An 18,274-nucleotide genomic window follows, 5' to 3' on the forward strand; every position below is an offset into this window, starting at 1 on the left:
TTTTCTTTACAGGTGAAAAATGTTTTATTGGAGTATTGTAATTCTGGAAGACCACATCTCTTCATAACCATATATTAAATACTTCAAGAGTGTTATTTTACGTAGAAAATGAGCTTTAATCTATAGATTTTTTTTCTTACAGACTTAATTTGCCACAATGTTATTTTTATTGTTATTTTTATTATTACTCCTGTCAACTCAGTTTCTACTACGAACAGTTGTCAATTTTAAGAGAAAATTATCCAGCTGAATGACTGCAGAGGTGGGTCAATATCACAATTTGGAATCAATACCTGTATTTAATCTAAGGGCTGCTTAGTGCTAAAAGGTATTGTGATGTTTCATCTGTCTGCAATAAGTGCATTGTTTGTTTGTGTGCTGTGATTTGTTGCTGGAGAAGGCGGCTGTTAATAGCAACCATCATTTAAACTGGTTAATTAAGATAACCAAATTAATTTTCATCCTAAGGGCTAAAGCGGTTATAGGCTTTGGTCTCCTTTTGAGGCTATTTAGGGCAAGAAGGGAAATGGAGAGGATTGACTTTTGGTAATGAATATTGATACAGCTAGGAAGTGGGGAAATGGTCTGTATTGAAGGGAACCAGAAACTATAAAGCAGCCATAGTGTTGCTCTGTAGTAACAAATGCATCATTTGTTAGAACAGCTGCAGATATTTTGAAACAGTAAAACTACCTATAAACTGGAAGTTTTGGCCTTCAGTTCCACATTTCATTTCAGCTCTTAAGCATTTCTTCTTAAAACCATTATTTCCTTTTGCTAACCTCACATGAAGAAGCAAAGCCACACAAGCAGACACACTCAGTCCCATAATCTCATTCCTTTCCTTGATTCTTTTTTTTTTTTTCATGATCTGTTCTTCCTTCCAAGTCTTTGCATCATCACTCACAACAGCTAGAGGCTTCCTTGGCACAACTCCTGAAACACGTACTTTAAATGTCAGCATTTCCCAGCAGCTTTATGACAAAATAAACTGGCTGGGATTTTTTCCCCTTTTTATCTACTTCCACCACAATATGCAATAGAGCAGAAAGATAAATAGCCACTTATATACACACTTCAGATATGGATTTTAATCAGCATCTGAACTTCAAGAGCAATTTTATTAAAGAAAAAAAAAAGGTGTACTTTATTAGGAAAAGATTCCTAAACCAGTGCTTTGCAAAGCAGGGGTCATGACCCCAAGGAAGGCCATGGCAGACCACGGCAGAGGACCCACTAGGGATTCCATTTTATCAGCTGTTTAAATAAATGTTAGGATTGTATAAAACAACTGTGATGCAGCACACAGTTGTGGCCCTCTTATAGAAGGGAATCATGTGGAACATGAAGTCATACTAAAAAAAAAATTAAAAAATTTAAAACCTGCAATAGTAGACTCGCCCACTGTTTTGATTTTTAAAGTATCATGGAATCTGTCCGACTTAAAATTATTGCACTTATTTCATTGAATTGACAAACTTTTCTTGCATGGATTCAGAAACAATGGGTCAAATGTTGCATGGATCAAACCATCAGGCATATGTATGCCACAGAAGGATCCCTCCAGTTTTTACCTGTCTTGTACTGAAAGACTGAATAAAACATAGCTGGAAAAGATAGTGAATTGAGAGGCAAATTCAAGAATATTTCTATTTCCATATTCTTGAAAATCCATAAAAGCCTTTTCTAGATATAACAACCTGATCAACCAAATTGTTATCTAAAATTAAGGTAATGGATGCCCAAGCAATGGATATACTCAAAATTTATGGAAAAGGAAGAAAAGTTCTGGGAAGGGATACTCAAACTGCTTCCTGTTACTTAGTGTCATGAATCATTTGCATGGAGTATTGCATCTGCAAATATGCTTCTGCCTTTATAAATCCAGTGTAATTTCTGACATTCCGGTCAGCTTAGTATCATGATTTTTGATAGGATGTTGTTCTGGTTTGTGGTAGAACAGAACCAACTTTCTGTTCAGTAATTTTACTTCTTAGCTAGGCCTCCTCTAACTCTCTGAAATTAACAGCATGTTGTGCAGAAAACTCTTTGTTCTCAGAGGGATAAGACCAATGATTGTAGTTCATGCCAAGGAATGGTACGCAGAGAGGCTCTTGATTATACTTATTGCTATAACAACCAAGGCCAGCTAATTTCGTTATTTGTCCTATTGGAGGGTCGGAAACAGAAAAGTGTAGAGGGGTCCCACCTGCAAGGAGGAGTGGATAGGACAGGTGACTCAAAACTGACCAACAGAGTATTCCAGCCCATCTGCATCATCTTCAGTATAAAAGCTGAGGGATCAAAGGGTCAGCCCTCTTTCTTCAATAGCCAGTGTCCGAGGAGGATCCTGTCTGTTCATCTGCCTTTGATCCTGATCTGTGGGTTCCTGACTCCAGATCCTGAATCCAGTTCACATCCATCGCTGAGTCCAGTCTGGGACTTCCTCAGTGCCTGCCAGTGACATCATCCTGGGAGCTTCATATGGTTTTGTATATATTGTACCTATTTCATTATTTTCTTTTTGTTTTATTATTAATATTTCATTAAAGTAGTTTTGTTCCTTCTAAACTCATAAATCTCTTTATCTCTCCTCCTCCTCCTCTCCTTGGAGCGAGAGATGGGGGGAGAGCATCTGTCTCGTCATTGGCCGATTCGGCCAAAATCATGACAGATGTACAGATCATTCAGAAACAGGGGAAAAGGGGACTAACTCTTGTTCCATTTAATCTGTTTCTCTATCTGCTATGTGTAAATAAAGAGCTACACAAACATCAGAGCTATCTGCAATTGCAAAAGTCACCTGGGAGTTGGAGTAGTTGAGGGAAAGCCAAAGAATATGTGGTGAAAAGGCAAAAGAATTGAAGAGAATAATGAAGATGGTAACTTAGCAGAGTCCTTTCTTCCTTCGTTTTCAGGAAGGAAACTGTCAGCATAAATCACACTCTTGGGCTTCTTATTTATTTCCTTGAGTTGTTTATATCATTCACCTGTAATATGCAAAACAGAAAGACAGTAAATTAAAATATGAGGACATATTTTATATTAATTTTCTCCAGACCGAGTTTAAGTTTTACTAGCTAAAAACACCTTGGAAACTAAACCAACACATGGTAAATAGATAAATACAGAATTTGGTGATTAATTTTAAAGATGTACTGCTATTCTGAAACAAAATCTTAATGGAGACACAACCACTGACTCCTGCCACCACCTTTCCCAGATCAAGCGCTATATATATTATGTTGTCCTAACAATGAAACTGTCTTAGTCATCAAAGAAAAATTATCACAATTTTTCAGGGGAAGATAAAAGGATGAGCTTTAAACTAATTAAGGACATTTGATTTTAAAGTTCTGAAGACTGGATGTGGGCTAGAAAATGGAAAAATAGGATATTAAACCAATGACCATATTTAACAAATAAGATGTAGCTTTGTGACCTCTTTGAAGCACCTTGAAAACTGTGGCAATATTTTTTAATCTTTGCCTGCACAATAAATTATGAATCCTGGTACAAGTTTTCCATATGTAAGGAGAATTCATCAAAGAGGGGGTTACACTGAATGGTAAACATGGCTTACCTTAAAACTTCTAAAGGTCTTCTGTGAACTTTAAGCCTGAACATGTGGATTGATCCATTCACATAACTAAAGACATACAGACTGTATTTGATCTATTCTGCAACTGATAAGGAGGTGAAACATATTTGGTACTTTCTGGACTGGCAGCACACAATTAGGTTAGGGCAGAGTCTGATCATAATCAACCAGTGTACCAGCAAAGTATGAGCATTGCAGAGGTAGCATCTGCCTCTGTTTTAATATGCTGGCCCTTATTATCTTACTGTTAGGCTTCATAAATTCCAGTTGCTTACCTTAGCAGTATGTGGTAGATTTATCTGGAAATCAGGAGAAAACAAATGGCCAATAGTTCAAATAAGATGCCCAGAAAACCAAATCATTATTGCATCAAAGGAACATATTTCCATGTATCTGGAGTGGAGCCCAGTTGAAAGCAAACAGAAGCTGAGTAATTCTGCAGTGAATGACTCACTGGCACAGAAGGGACCTACCAAACATTTCTCAAACTGATGCTGAGAAGAAGTTAACAGACAAAGGCAAGCAGAAAAGATGCATTGATAGAGACAATGAAATAATTTGTGAGAATATTCTACCTTAATATGAGTGAGAGTGAAAGCTATTTCTGGTTAGTTAAATGACCCCCAGTCTTCTTTCTGGGTTGTAGCTTTTAGATACCTGCTTGATAGAACCAAAGGCATGGATAGATTTGCCTGGTGGGTTGGGCCAGCACTAGCAAAATCAAGCCACAGATCAAAATCACCACAGTCAAGATCAGATTTCCAAGGGGAAGCCAAGAGCCAAAGGCAAGCAATGAAAAACATGGCAGTTATTAGAAACACAAAGAGCTAGGCAGAGAAGCAAAATGAGTGTAAGAAGCTAAAGTTAAAAGATATGAAAAAGAGCCATATAGAAAAGTGGAGAAAAAGAGACTAGCTTCAGTCAAGAAAAATAGTAATATAGTAGTATATATCTTTATAATAATAAAGAGTGGCATAACAAAACACCTTCTCTATCCACTGGCAAAAAAAAAGTGGTCACTTCCTGTCTTGAAGTTTGTATCTGTCTTACCTATGACTTGAATTACAATAATGTTATTGGACATGACATTAAGCTGATGCTTCATTGTGGAAAATGAAGCAAAATCAACACCGTGCCAATCAATAGATACAGGAGAAATGAGAAAAAAATAGGGAAGAAAGACACTAATTACATTTCACAGACATGGAACTGAAGCACACGTGAATTTCCACAGTCACAGAGGGTAACTGTGGCAGAGCTAGAATGAAGGTGAGATCTCCTGCATGTGAGGAAACAGGTGTTAATGCTGCTGACAAATTGTCTCTTTTTGAGACTGTTATTTTCCAGTCATTGGAATATTTATGTTGCAGTTAGTAAAAGAAGGCAATGATACCAGAAGATATCTCCTCTTGGGATGATGCGGGGAACGGGCTAAGCACGCTGAAGTCAAGCTCCCTTTTCTCACCCTGAAATGGACAGCAATGCAGAGAAGTGTTTGTGATCTTCTGATTTGTTTACCAGGCCCCTGACATGAGGAATGAGGAGGAGCAAGAAACAACGGCAATTTTACAGATACATCATATCAGCTAGGAGATTTTACAAATTAAAATCCTCTGTTCAATTTTGGAAGGGAAAACTGAAAAACACAGACACAACTAGGGAAAATAAAATAATAAAATGTATTATTTTGTCTATAGTAAATTATTCTACCTAAAAGAGTAACAAACATGTATTAACTGGATTCTGGTTTTTTTTTCTGTTGGTTTTTGTTGTTGCTGGTTTTGGTGGTGGTGCTTTTGTTTTGTTCTGTTTTGCCCTGTTTTTTTAATTTGCATTAACTCTTGACTTCACTTCCTTGATCTAATCCCAATTTCCTAAAGAAAGGACTAGCAATAGGCATCTTTGTATACTGAGTTTAGCAGGTCAGCACTGGTAACAGAGTCTGCACTGAACCAGGTAAACTGTTAAATGCTTCTTGCCATTTTATGAGTCCCTGCGAAGCAACCCTTAAGGCTATTCAAGCTACAATGGGCATATTGCTCTTACTGCTCTTTATTTTATTATGAAGTATTAAAGCAATATTTTATCAGAATCCAATAAAATATACATCTTTCATTTTGTGAATCTTGAAACCTTGTCAAACGAGTAAAAGAAGTGTTAGCTTACCAGCTGCCAATCCAATCCCTGGCCGATAAATTAGCTTCATTCAATTTATGGCAGAGCTTTTCTGTTGCAGGGATTATAGGTGCTGCAAGGACAGCGTAAAGATAATTCTAAGCAACTCCTCTGATGGAAACTCAGTAGGGATAAACAAATACTTTTTTTTTTTTTAATTATAAAAAAATATAAAAGAAGAAGAGAAATCAGAGAAGAAAAAAAATATGTTTCTGCTGCTAGAGTGTTCCATGAAGTCAGGCCATTGATCAGCAGTAAAGGAGCCGGGTACTCGATGTGAGCCGAGAAGCATTCTTCCTCCAAATAAAACAGCAGCCAAATGGAGACAGTAAACTCGCCCAGCCAATAAGGTGGAAATAATGTCAAGGAAAGCACAGAGCTACAGGTATGCTTAATATTCTGTCAGGAGGATCTGGGCCAGGGAAATTGTCTTCAGTTATCCCTGGTGGAAGTCAGCTCGTCTAGCTTTAGCTGGATTCAAAGGTGAGAAGCTTTTTGTCTTTGCTTCCTCTGTGGTCAAGACAAAGAAAGAGAAGGAAGTGCCTCCATTCAGGAAGGTCATCTTATCTGTCTGGTATAACTGTTTTAAGATGAGTTGATTTGCTAACTGAAGGGCTCTCTCTCCATTGTATGTAGGAGTAGTTGACAAAACTACCTGAGATCACACCACTAACTTTAAGATGACTAAAACTAGATGAAATGACCCTTGGTGTTCATGGCTGCAAGATATAAGGGAGATTTCTGCAGTTGAATATACAAGCAACTGAAAACTGGTGAAGTAAAAAATGACCACATTTTGCCCCATGATCACTTGTCCTGGTTTGAAGTAAAACAGAACCAATTTTTTGTTCAGTAAGTTTACTATTCATTTAAGCCTTTTCTAACTAACTGAATTCCCTGAAATTAAGAGCATATTTTCCAGACAGTGTCTGCTTCCAGAGTGGTAAGACCTGATGTTTATAATTCATGCCAAAGTACAGTATGCAGAGACTTATACTCATTGCTATAAAAACCAAGGTCAGGTAACTTTGTTATATGCCCTGTTGGAGGTTCAGAAACAGAAAAGCGCAGAGGGGTCCCACCTGCAAGGAGGAGTGGATAGGACAGGTGACTCAAAACTGACCAACAGAGTATTCCATCCCATCTGCCCCATGCTCAGTATAAACGCTGAGGAATCAAATGGTCAGCCCTCTTTCTTCAATGACCGGCATCCAAGGAGGACTCTCTCCGTTCATCTGCCTTTGATCCCAGTCCATGCATTCCTGAATAAGATCCTGAATCCAGTTCCCATCTGTCACTGAGTCCAGTATAGGACTTTTTCCCCATGTGACGTGATCATCATCCTGGAAGCTCAACATGGTTTTGTGTATGTTCTACATATTTCATTATTTTCTTTTCTTTTTTTTTTATATTATTATCTTTTCTTTTTATTATTAACGTTTCATTAGAGTAGTTTAGTTTCTTTTAAACTCATAAGTTTTCTCTCATCCTTCTCTCCCTGAAGCGAGATGCTCTCCCTTCTCTGAAGTGGAGAGAAGTAAAGAGAGCATCTGTTGTTCATTTTAGTGTCTAGTCCAGCTCAAACCATGACATCAATGCTCTCTCTACCTCTCTCAGATCACAGGAAGACAAGACTCATCCCACTGAACTAGGACCTACGTGTTATTCACTGACTTGTTACTGACTGCGGCCAATGCCAAGTGCCTCACAGGATGGTGTCCCTTTTATAAAAGCTTTTGTGCCATCCTCTGAGCATAAGCCTTGCTTCCATGCCCCCTGGAAGATATATTTTTTCTTCTAAGAACAGACCCAGAAACTCGTTTTTCAGGACAGTATCAAATCCACTGGACAAGTGGGAAAATATATGGTAGTTCTCAGTTTCTAAAGCTGCTTTACAATAAACGTCAATAGTTAACCTGGGGTGAAGCATGAATGAGCCTTTTGCTTCACCACCCATGCAATACATGCCACATCTACCATTTTCTTTCTCTCTCAGAAATGGTTTTCTAAACTTATTTGAAGGATGATGATGCTTTTGTAAAAATGAAGCTGTAAGATGGGATGGTGGTAGGGGCTATATATATTTCTAAGAATGTATTTAACAAAGTTAGTTGGTTTTGTAGCAATAATTTTGTAAAGAGAACTTAAATTTAAATACATGTGGATGACAATTGTTTTTACATGCATTGGGACCACTTCAAGGATCATACAAGGAGATTAAGAAAATTTGGAGTCAAAAGAAGAGTCTCTGTCTGTGTGGAGAATGTTGGTATCAGGCCCTAGCTGCCAAAAATTAGTAAAGGAACACAGGCAATGATAGATCTAGGAAGTCTGAGTGGATATAATTCTGTAATTATGCTGTGGAATAGCTCTCCATGGACACAATGGTACAACTGGAAAATTCTGTTCCCTTGATAGAATACACTAAAGGTTTGATTTCTCCTTTATTTTTATTTTTATTTTTCCCTTTTTGAGAAGAGAAAGGTCTTCACCATCATCCTCTCCATGTGTGCCTGTTTGACAGCTAATTAAGACTTCCATGCTGAAGTATTCACAATATTACCAATATCCTTGAATATGATTGTGTAGTCATATTGCATTATTTAGCATTTTTTACTCTAGAAATTCTTAAAATGGATCAACTAGAGTTTAGGATCTCTGTCATGGTGACAAATGAGCCAAACAAATTATCCTTCCTAATATACCGTGTAAATTAAGTATTCTATGTAGAATAATCGTAGAAAAAATACCTATGTTCACATGCAAAAGTAGAAATGGCATTATGCTCTATTCAGTGTACTCAGAGTAGAAATTCTAATAACAGACAAGTAACTGAATTTGAACAACTGGAATAATTGAGAATATGAACACTGAGATGTGAAGAAACGAGTACTAATTTTTAATGAGATAAACTAAAACAGAGCTGGATTAAGTCTGAGCAGTTTCAAATGTTTGCAAAATATGAATCTGTACCTTCAGTTTGAGCTCATTTCCAATTACAAAGTCTTATGCAGAACAGAAAGTCAGCTAGCAAATTAATAGAGCTAGAGAGCAAGTGAAAAGTAGAACATGTCACTGTTTACTTCAGAAGTCACCATTCTGTGACTTGATGTAGACATGTATATTACACATAGAGAATCACATTTGGAAGGAGAAAATAGAAAAACAAGACCTAGGTGCCAACTCTGAATTTTTAATTCTTCTTAAAGTATTATATACATAGCCATTTTGCTCTTCTGGGGAAAGTATGCCTACTCCTAGGACTGTTGTGGTACTTCTCAGCATTTGTTTGATACACGTACCACTGAAACCAGACTTACCAGTGAAATTGAGCAACTTTTCTTTGCTTTCAACAAAAGCTTTTCTTTCACAGGTAGTTTCCAGTCTAATAGAGCAATTCACAATAAGGTCAAAAGAGGAACATGACTTCAGGTAGTTTGGCCAAATGCATCTGCCTCCATCTGTGCTCCAGCACAAAACAGTGTCTTCTCATGTTGAAGGGCATAAGGCATGCCCTGAGAACAGCCGCTAGATTAAATCTTGCTGCAAAGAACCCTTAATGGCTAAATAAAAACCACACTTAAACAACTTGTGGATCATATCCTGAACCTTTCAAGGTCCTGCATGTGAAAAGAGGATCTTTCATGGACCTGTAACACCTCTAAGACTAAGCAAAAGGTGACCACCATTTGTCATTCCTACAGTTTTGAATTTAGGGAGTTAGTCTTACCTAAGTTTGCTTTAACCGCTAAATCCTCTTTTGGACCCAGTTGCAAGTTTATTTCAAGTTACTAGAACTGTCAGAAAACAAGGCCTAAATCAAGAGTATTGGTTCAACAACAGACATATTTACAGTTCACACTGACCTTATATGTATGTAAGTAAAAATATTCAAGGTAGGATTCAAGTTATTACAGCAGAGTATAAAATTGTACTCATGAGGGCTGACCTCACTGTAGCTCTCAAGGTGAAACAAAAAATGAAATTCGAACAAACATATTACAGCTAGTGATTAAGTGGCTTTTTAAACACTATTGGGAAGATTGGGACAGACAGTTCTGATGGGAAAGACTTGATTGCTTCTGATTACACTGTACTATCCCACTGCAGAGGTCTGATACCAGATTTCAGTGGAGAAATAGTTACAATAAATATGTGAAGTGTATATCTTGCAACCCTCATAAGTATCCCCAGCCACAATGAAACTGAGTTACACATCAATGAAAAATTACACATGCGTTGTCCATTTGAAAAGTTATTTTTATATTTCCTTCATTTATGCCATAGATATAAGCGTCTTCAGAGCTCAGGCATTTAAAAGGAAGATATAGTGAAGGAAAGAACAGTGTCTTTGTGTGAGGCTTTTAAAAATGAAATTAATTCTATTTTATCATGTTTTAAAATACCAAAACATGCTGCATGTGCTTTATTATAATGAGTTATTAAACTTGGTGTCAGGAGAGGTATGGGGAAGGACTATTCGTCTGATATCTTTACTGTTGTGACTGTGAAAGGATGGGCGTCTTCAAATGATATGTGAGACAGGGGAGCCCTGCCAGATTATTCCTTTCTGTATTTAAAGCTTATTATACTTCTGTACTTGCTGCCTGCATAGGTTGAAAATGCATAGGATGAAAATGCATGCTCAGCCTCATGTAGTTAGTTACATGAATCAGGGAGCAATATTTTGTAAAGCAGTATGATATGTTGGGACATTAGAAGGAATCATTAGGCGAAATAAATATTTGAGAGGTGAAAAGTATGTCCAGAGTTCTGGCACTCGTAAGATAAATAGGGAAAGGACAGGAATGTGTGACCATGAATTTTACAACTACAGCCTGTGCAACTATCGTTCAGCAAACTTCCATTACCATTATTAATAACGTGACATAAAATGGAAAACAGCAGACTTAATCCATATACTTGGCAGATATATGAAATAGCAGATGGCACTTTAAATGGGATGGGGGAATACCCAGCAGATACCAGCACTGCCTGGCCATAGACCTGGCATTTATATAAATGAGTGAGACAAAATCCGGACCTAGCAAAGACCCCACATGTATACACTTGTGCACAATTATTTTTGTGTCTGTGAGGTCGATCATAATTCTGGATACGGCATTCTCTCCCCCTCATCTGGGAAATGTTCCAGCCGTGTTGAAACTGGGGCTCTAGCAACACAGCCACATATAACACGTCTTGGAAATGGAAGATGGCAGAAAAAGATTGGCAGGGCCCTGCCCATATGTGTGCTTTCTGTGACACCAAGGAACAATCTAGTTCTTGCCTGTCCCTTGAAGTAAAGCAATATGCTACTGGCAGTGTGTCACATAAATCCAATACAGCTTCCTATGTGGTGTAAGGGCTGTATTGTTCCTAACTAAGCATTTTTATCAGAGTACTTTGTTAATGGATCCTGGAGCATTCACATGTGGGTGTACTTTACAGTCATCTGTACACCATAGTCCATATAATGTAATCCATACAACTGTAAGTTTATTCCACCTCACATGATGACCTTGTTTCTTTCTATGTCATTTGAGAGAAAGAACTAAAATTAGAAACTTTTGTGATCCTTTCTACTGGTTGCATAATCTCAAATGTTGCTGAAGACCAGAAAACACAATGATAGATCATTACTCTTTCTTAGTAAGACATATTCAGCTGAACAGGCCTGTTATTTGTGTAAATGATGTTTCACTTTAGAGAAAAGGCTATACTAATAATAACTCACCAAAATCCAGATACTTCTGAAGCCCGGGCACCCCTTTTCCATTGCTTGCAATTTCTAGTCTTGGTTTGACTGTACTCACTGAAGAAACCTTTGAAGAAATGCAAACATTTCATAGGTACATAAAGTACATAGACACAATTATATATAGTTCTGACGAAACACTGCTAGGCATAGAACAAAAATTATGTGAAGGCTTGCTTGAAGCAGCTCCATATATAATCTAGCTTCACTTAATTTCGCATGCACACAGTTGCCAAATCTCTGGCTGATTTTGTAGGCAGATTTGAAAAACAAACTTCAGGACTAATGCTAATTTTGCAGAAGACAATGATGCCTATTCCAGAGCACTCAGAACTAGAGCTTATTTCAAAAGTTACTTTCTAATATTCCTATATTGAAAAACAACTTTTTCTTACTTTTGTCCCATTGTGATCCAGGATCAAAATACTGCAAATACGCAAACAATAGTTCTACTAGATTAGCCCGTATCACTTTTGAAGGCTAAAGAGATCATCGTTATAGAAATTATTTTCATGATATCGGTATTTTACCTCATATAGTCTCCAGACCTTCAGTTCCACGTTTACTAATTGTCAAATGTTTTACAGCCTTGTCAAGCGAAATGGTTAACTGCCATCTTTGTGGCCATAAGAAAAAAGAAATCTTTGAAAACTTATGCAGCATTTATTTTGAGAACAAATTTTTTTTTGGGGTGGGGGGAGGGGGGGGATGCTATTATATCTGCAAGTCCTACAGCATGAAGTGATTTCACACTAGGGCAAATTTGGGTAGCAAATTCTGGTGTAGATTTCCCCTTGCTAGTAAAAACAGTGAGGAAAATTCTATAGGCATTATCAGTGATAAAAGTAATTATTTTCTTCAAGGAACGATTTTGTAAGCTAACCTCCTGGCATGGACAATAGCACGGCTTTTGGTGATGGAAAAGCACTCATTTCTAGCTTTCATTTCCCTGAGGGATTTTCAGTCCTGTCTCTTAATTCGTCTTCACCATTATGGTGTCCTTTGGGAGATTTTTGATTTGGGTCAGCAAGTAGCCAAATCTATTTGTATTTGAACTCCCCTATGAATAGCATAAGTCATTGCCTGGACTTTTCTGAAAGTGATCCATTACGAGTAGAAGCACAGTGAAAACAGTCGGATTCAGTGACAGTTAAAGATTCTTGGCACACCAGTCATAATCAGTCCTGTAGGTGTGTAAATATTGCCAAATGACCAGTGTTCAGAATGCAGAGCAGATAACCCTGAATAATAGCCTCAATTATTTAATCTTTCTAGGCAAGAAATAGGCATGTAGAATTCTCATGTTCCTCTAGTACTGTTTGGCTTTGGGAAAAATTTCTGTAAGAACAATGCACAATACTTAACATTTTCATGGCTTACTGTGAGATAATATGGCAAAGAAAAAAGTGTCTGCAGAATAATGAGAAAAGCTTAAGTTGAAAATTGTACATCTGTTTCACTGCCTTTCTTTCTCAATGGAAAACTGTCTAGTGCAGTATTTAATATTCAGGCTAATTTACCACATCAAATGAGTTTAGTAATTTATATCCAACACATTCTCTTTTCCCATTTTGCTTAACGCCGCACAAGAAAAAGATACTTGAATTGTTCTGTGTACACCTCTCCAGCCACTTCTTCTGCTGGCAGCTTTTTAGGGCACTTAGGGGTGGGGAGATGAAATACTCTTAGGCAGGAGAGAAATAAATTTCCATCTCCCCCTCACTGGAAGAGTACACTGAGTACTGAGTGGTTCAGAAACTCCTAGAGAAATAAAGCAAGATAAAATATTACTTGCTAAACAGTCACAAAATTTACTAGGCTGAAAAGGAACCACTTCAGAAGAGACTTGAGTCTTAATAACTACCCCTCAGACTTGGATTCTCCATGCAGGTCTCTGAACTGTGAGCTCTCTTCAGGAGGTAAGTCCACCTTTCTTCAGATGAAGATGGGAGACTTCATTCCAGTAGCTCAGAGGTTAGAGCTGCCATGCAGTAGAGCAGCAAGCCATTAGCAAATTTCTGCCCGCGTGGCAGGGCTGAGGGCAGCACACCTACCGCACAGCTCAGGAAAGACCAAGAAGGGCAAAAGCCTGAGGTTAATCGAGATATCGAGGTGCTGGAGCGAGTGCAGAGGAGGGCAACGAAGCTGGTGAAGGGCCTGGCGAATAAATCTTATCAGGAGTGATTGAAGGAGCTGGGGCTGTTTAGTTTGAGGAAGAGGAGGCTGAGGGGAGACCTCATCTCTCTACGACTACTTGAAAGGACATTGTAGAGAGGTTGGTGCTGGTCTCTTCTCACAAGTAATTAGCGATAGAACAAGAGGGAATGGATTCAAGCTGCAGCAGGGTAGGTTTAGGCTGGACATTAGGAAAAAATTCTTCACAGAAAGAGTGGTCAGACACTGGAATAGGCTGCCCAGGGAGGTGGTGGAGTCACCATCCCTGAATGTGTTTAAGACTCGTTTAGATGTGGTGTTAGAGGATATGGTGTAGGGGAGAGCTTTGTAGAGTGGGGTTGATGGTTGGACTCAACGTTCCCAAGGGTCGTTTCCAACCTAAATGATTCTGTGATTCTAATGCAGCTCCCAACTCAATGAGCAGAGAGTACACAGGTAGATGCCTCAAATTAGACTTGCCAGGGTACTTCAGCTACATTGGTGCACCCCCGTCACTGAAATTTCTGCAGATGTCATGGTATTTGAATATGAGATTCAGATAACTAAAAATGTCAGTTAGGCTACAGAGACCCTTCATTAATCTTAAACTCTTTGGAAAGATACTATATATCATAAGAAATAATTTTAAAATAATCAGCCTTGTAAAAAGACCTATCTTGAATGACCCAATCATTATTCAGAATTAAAATAGCAGTTAATGGCAATGAAGGTATTTAATGGGTGTCAGGTTTCAATTAGTGAAGAGAAAAGGAGGGTGAGAAAGTTTTGGCAGTAGAACAGACACCACTGTCAGGAGGAGTTGTAACGTTTTGGACAGCAGGCATGGGCAGGGAGTTAAATTAGTCTGATTAATTCAGAAGTGCTATATTGCAAGGACTGTGGCAGATAAACCATGAACTTTCATATTCCTGATCTAAGATCCATGACAAAAGCACACGTGTACATGTGCATCATAAAGATCATTATTTACTAGTAGGAATTTCAGAAAAACATTTCATTATGCAGTCAAAATGATGGAAAGATGTTTTTGCCAATTCTGAAACTACTTTCTTTAATGTGTACGTAATACTAGTGCAATCTTTAGGTAAGATACAATACAAAACAACCCTTCTTTGTCAGGAAGACTCAGTCACATAACTGCAAAGCATCCTGATGTTAAGCCCACCACAGAGTAAGAGAGTTCTTACAAATATTTCCTCAAAAGCTATGTTGCCATCAGGACCAAGTACATCTATTATTATAAAGAGCAGAAATCTAGACCTGCACTCTTGGAAATCTTTCCACTATTTCTCTCAATTACTATCCTTGAGACCCAACTTTTCTTCTTCTTCAGATTCTCCTCAATTACACTATTACTGAAAAAGCAGTCCGGGAGAGCATACCACCCACTGCCAGAAGGTACGCATTTTCATTTTGAATGTCACAAAGGAAAAAAATAAAACTGGAATAATGAAAGCGTAGTCAACACTTCACTGCTTCTTCCCACAACATTGTGCCATGTCTTCTTCCTTCATTCTATTCGCAGATTACCTGCCACTCTTCTTCAAAAACCTCAAATCCTTCTTTTTTGGTGCCTTTCTGAGATTATAGTGAAAATAAATAGTAACAGCAACCCCTATTATGCATGCTTGGTTTTTACTAACTAGTTTACATAGAACTGGCCAAATAAGCAGAAAATATATTTACTGAATGCAATGGATGATGCATTTTAAAGTGTTCTGGAATTTACTAAGTATCAATAATATTTCACTACCTATTCTCTGTAGATGTTTGAATACAGAAAAGCAAGTAGACTGTGTTTCTTAAATCATTTGGGGGAAATAAATTGAAATTTATCATTTTACTTAGCTGACAGAAATTAGACTAGTGTCTACAGAAATAATTTAATGTACCCAGCTCAGAAGATGTAGAACCATTCTTTTTGTTTACTGGCTGATTCTGTTTCAGACTGAAAAAGCCTGAAATTTTGTCCTTTCTTTTCCATTGATATATAGAAGATACCGCCTCTCCCTAGCAACTTTGTCAACCCTAAAGTCCTCTGTATTTAAACAGCTGAATCAATGAGATTAGTTTAAGGTTATTCCACTTCTGAAATGGAAAAGGGTCAAAAGAAAGATTGGAGACAATCATTCTGTGTAGAGTGGGAAAAGCTAGTTTTTGCCAGTATTTTACCAAAATTTTAAGCACTAAGTGCAATTGCAGAAATGGACTAAAAGTTAGGGGATTAAATTTCCCACCAGTCTTTCGCCTATCCTAACCCTTCGTATGTATAACATTTAAAAAAAAAAAAATTCTTTTGGATGGCATTTGCAAGCTCCCTCTTGCATAAACAGGGTTTGTAGTTTGGGGGCTTTTTTTGTTTGGTTGGTTGGTTGTTTTTTTCCAAAATGGCTATGTTGTTGACTGTTTTTCTTTTACAGAGAGATTCTTCGTTCAAATTGTAATAATATTTTCTCCATTTGGACTAGAAAGTAAAGTTGAGAATAAAAGATAACTCTCCAGAATGGCAAATAAAAGATAACTCTCCAGAATGGCAGTGCCTCAGTTTCGGTCTTTTAAAAGCTGCTCAAAGACACTTTTTCATTAATGCAGATAGGTTATTCCAAGACTAGGGGGCCCATTAATAAGCAAAACTTCAAGCCTGTTGTGAGGCTTGAGAACACTGCTTCGTTCCCATTTAGAGTTCCTCTCATATCTCTGCTGTACAAGTAAACTCTCAGCTTTAAATTCTTGCAGCAAGTTGTATTTGCATAAACTTATAGCAAAAGACTACTATTGCCTTGACTACTTTAGAGAGGCTTATATATACTACAGGCTATATAGTACACTGTCTCTTGTATCAATGAGTGTTCCACATTTATATACAAAAAATTGTTATAAATGTTATATATCTTCACTAATCTTAACAACGAAAAAGATAATGCTCACATGAAAACAAGATTATATGAAAAATATTTTTCCATGATCATAGAATCACAGAATCATTTAGGTTGGAAAAGACCTATAAGATCATCAAGTACAAACGTTAACCTAACACGACCAAGTCCACCACTAAACCATGTCCCTAAGCACCCAATCTAGATGTCTTTTAAATACCTCCAGGGATGGTGACTTCCCTGGGCAGCGTGTTACAATGCTTGACAACCCTTTTGGTGAAGAAATTTTTCCTAATCGTAGAATCATAGAATTGCCTAGGTTGGAAGGGACCTTTCAGATCATCTAGTCCAACCATCTGACAAAAACTATCACTGATATCCAATCTAAACCTCCCCTGGCACAACTTGACAACATTTCCTCTTGTCCTATCACTTGTTACTTGGGAGAAGAGACCGACACCCACCTCTCCACAATCTCCTTTCAGGTAGTTGTAGAGAACAATAAGGTCTCCCCTCAGACTCCTTTTCTCCAGACTAAACAAGGCCAGTTCCCTCAGCTGCTCCTCATAAGACGTGGTCTAGACTCCTCATCAGCCTCATTGCTCTTCTCTGTACATGCTCCAGCACCTCAATGTCCCTTTTGTAGTGAAGGGCCCAAAACTGAACCCAGTATTCGAGGTGGGGCATCACCAGTGCCAAGTACAGGAGAACAATCACTTCCTTAGTCCTGCTGGCCACACTATTTCCTGATACAAGCCAGGATGCTATTAGCCTTCCTGGCCACCTGGGCACACTGCTGGCTCATGCTCATCCAGCTGTCGACCAACACCCCCAGGTTCTTTTCCACCCGGCAACTTTCCAGCCACTCTTCCCCAGGCTTGTAGCATTGCATGGGGTTGTTGTGACCCAAGTGCAGGACCAGCACTTGGCCTTGTTGAACCTCATACCATTGGCCTTGGCTTATCAATCCAGCCTGTCCTGATCCCTCTGTAGAGCCTTTCTACTCTGAAGCAGATCAACACTCCTGCCCAACTTGGTGTCATCTACAAACTTACTGAGGGTGCACTTGATCCCCTCATCCAGATCATTTATAAAGACATTAAACAGAACTGGCCCCAGTACTGAGCCCAGTACTGAGTGGTGGGGAACACCACTTGTGACTGTCTGCCAACTGGATTTAACTCCAGTCACCACAATTCTTTGGGCCTGGCCATGCAGCCATTTTTTTTACTCAGCGAAGAATGCACCCAGCCAAGCCATAAGCAGCCAGTTTCTCCAGGAGAATGCTATGGGAAACAGTGCGAAAGGCTTTACCAAAGCCTTTTGTCATAACTGTGTGTTGCAGAACAAACAATAGAGGTAAGGTTTCATGATCTCCTTCAAATATCACAAATACTCAAATCCTTGCTACTTGAAAATATGAGTATTCAAAACTATTCCCTATGCATTCTCCAGATTTCTGGAATTTAAACCTTACTCAGCTCCCTCAATTAGGATTCAGCCTGCATAGGATTTTTCTTCTATATCATAATTACTTAGTACCTGACCTTTGCGTTTGAGGCAAAAATCCAACAACCTGTTTTGAAAAGCCTGGCCCAAGTGAAGGTCATGACAACATTCCCACTGCCTGCAGTGGATTCATGATCCCATCTATAAGGGAACAACCATTTTATCTGTTTCAAACAGTAC

The 18,274-nt window shown here is 38.3% G+C and overlaps 1 long non-coding RNA gene across 2 annotated transcripts in view; it reads right to left on the reverse strand.

Moving 5' to 3' along the window:
* Positions 1–865: 865 nt before the first annotated feature.
* The window catches only part of LOC141736555 (uncharacterized), a 78,752-nt gene continuing 61,343 nt past the window's right edge, over positions 866–18,274 (reverse strand). For both annotated transcript variants that reach the window (XR_012584996.1, XR_012585006.1), the window contains 2 exons: positions 11,514–11,601; positions 866–2,990 (listed from right to left, as the gene is read on the reverse strand). This is a non-coding gene — a long non-coding RNA (uncharacterized LOC141736555). The remainder of the gene's footprint in view (positions 2,991–11,513; positions 11,602–18,274) is intronic.

This window comes from Larus michahellis, chromosome 1 (assembly GCF_964199755.1).
Source record: "Larus michahellis chromosome 1, bLarMic1.1, whole genome shotgun sequence".
Taxonomy (NCBI): domain Eukaryota; kingdom Metazoa; phylum Chordata; class Aves; order Charadriiformes; family Laridae; genus Larus; species Larus michahellis.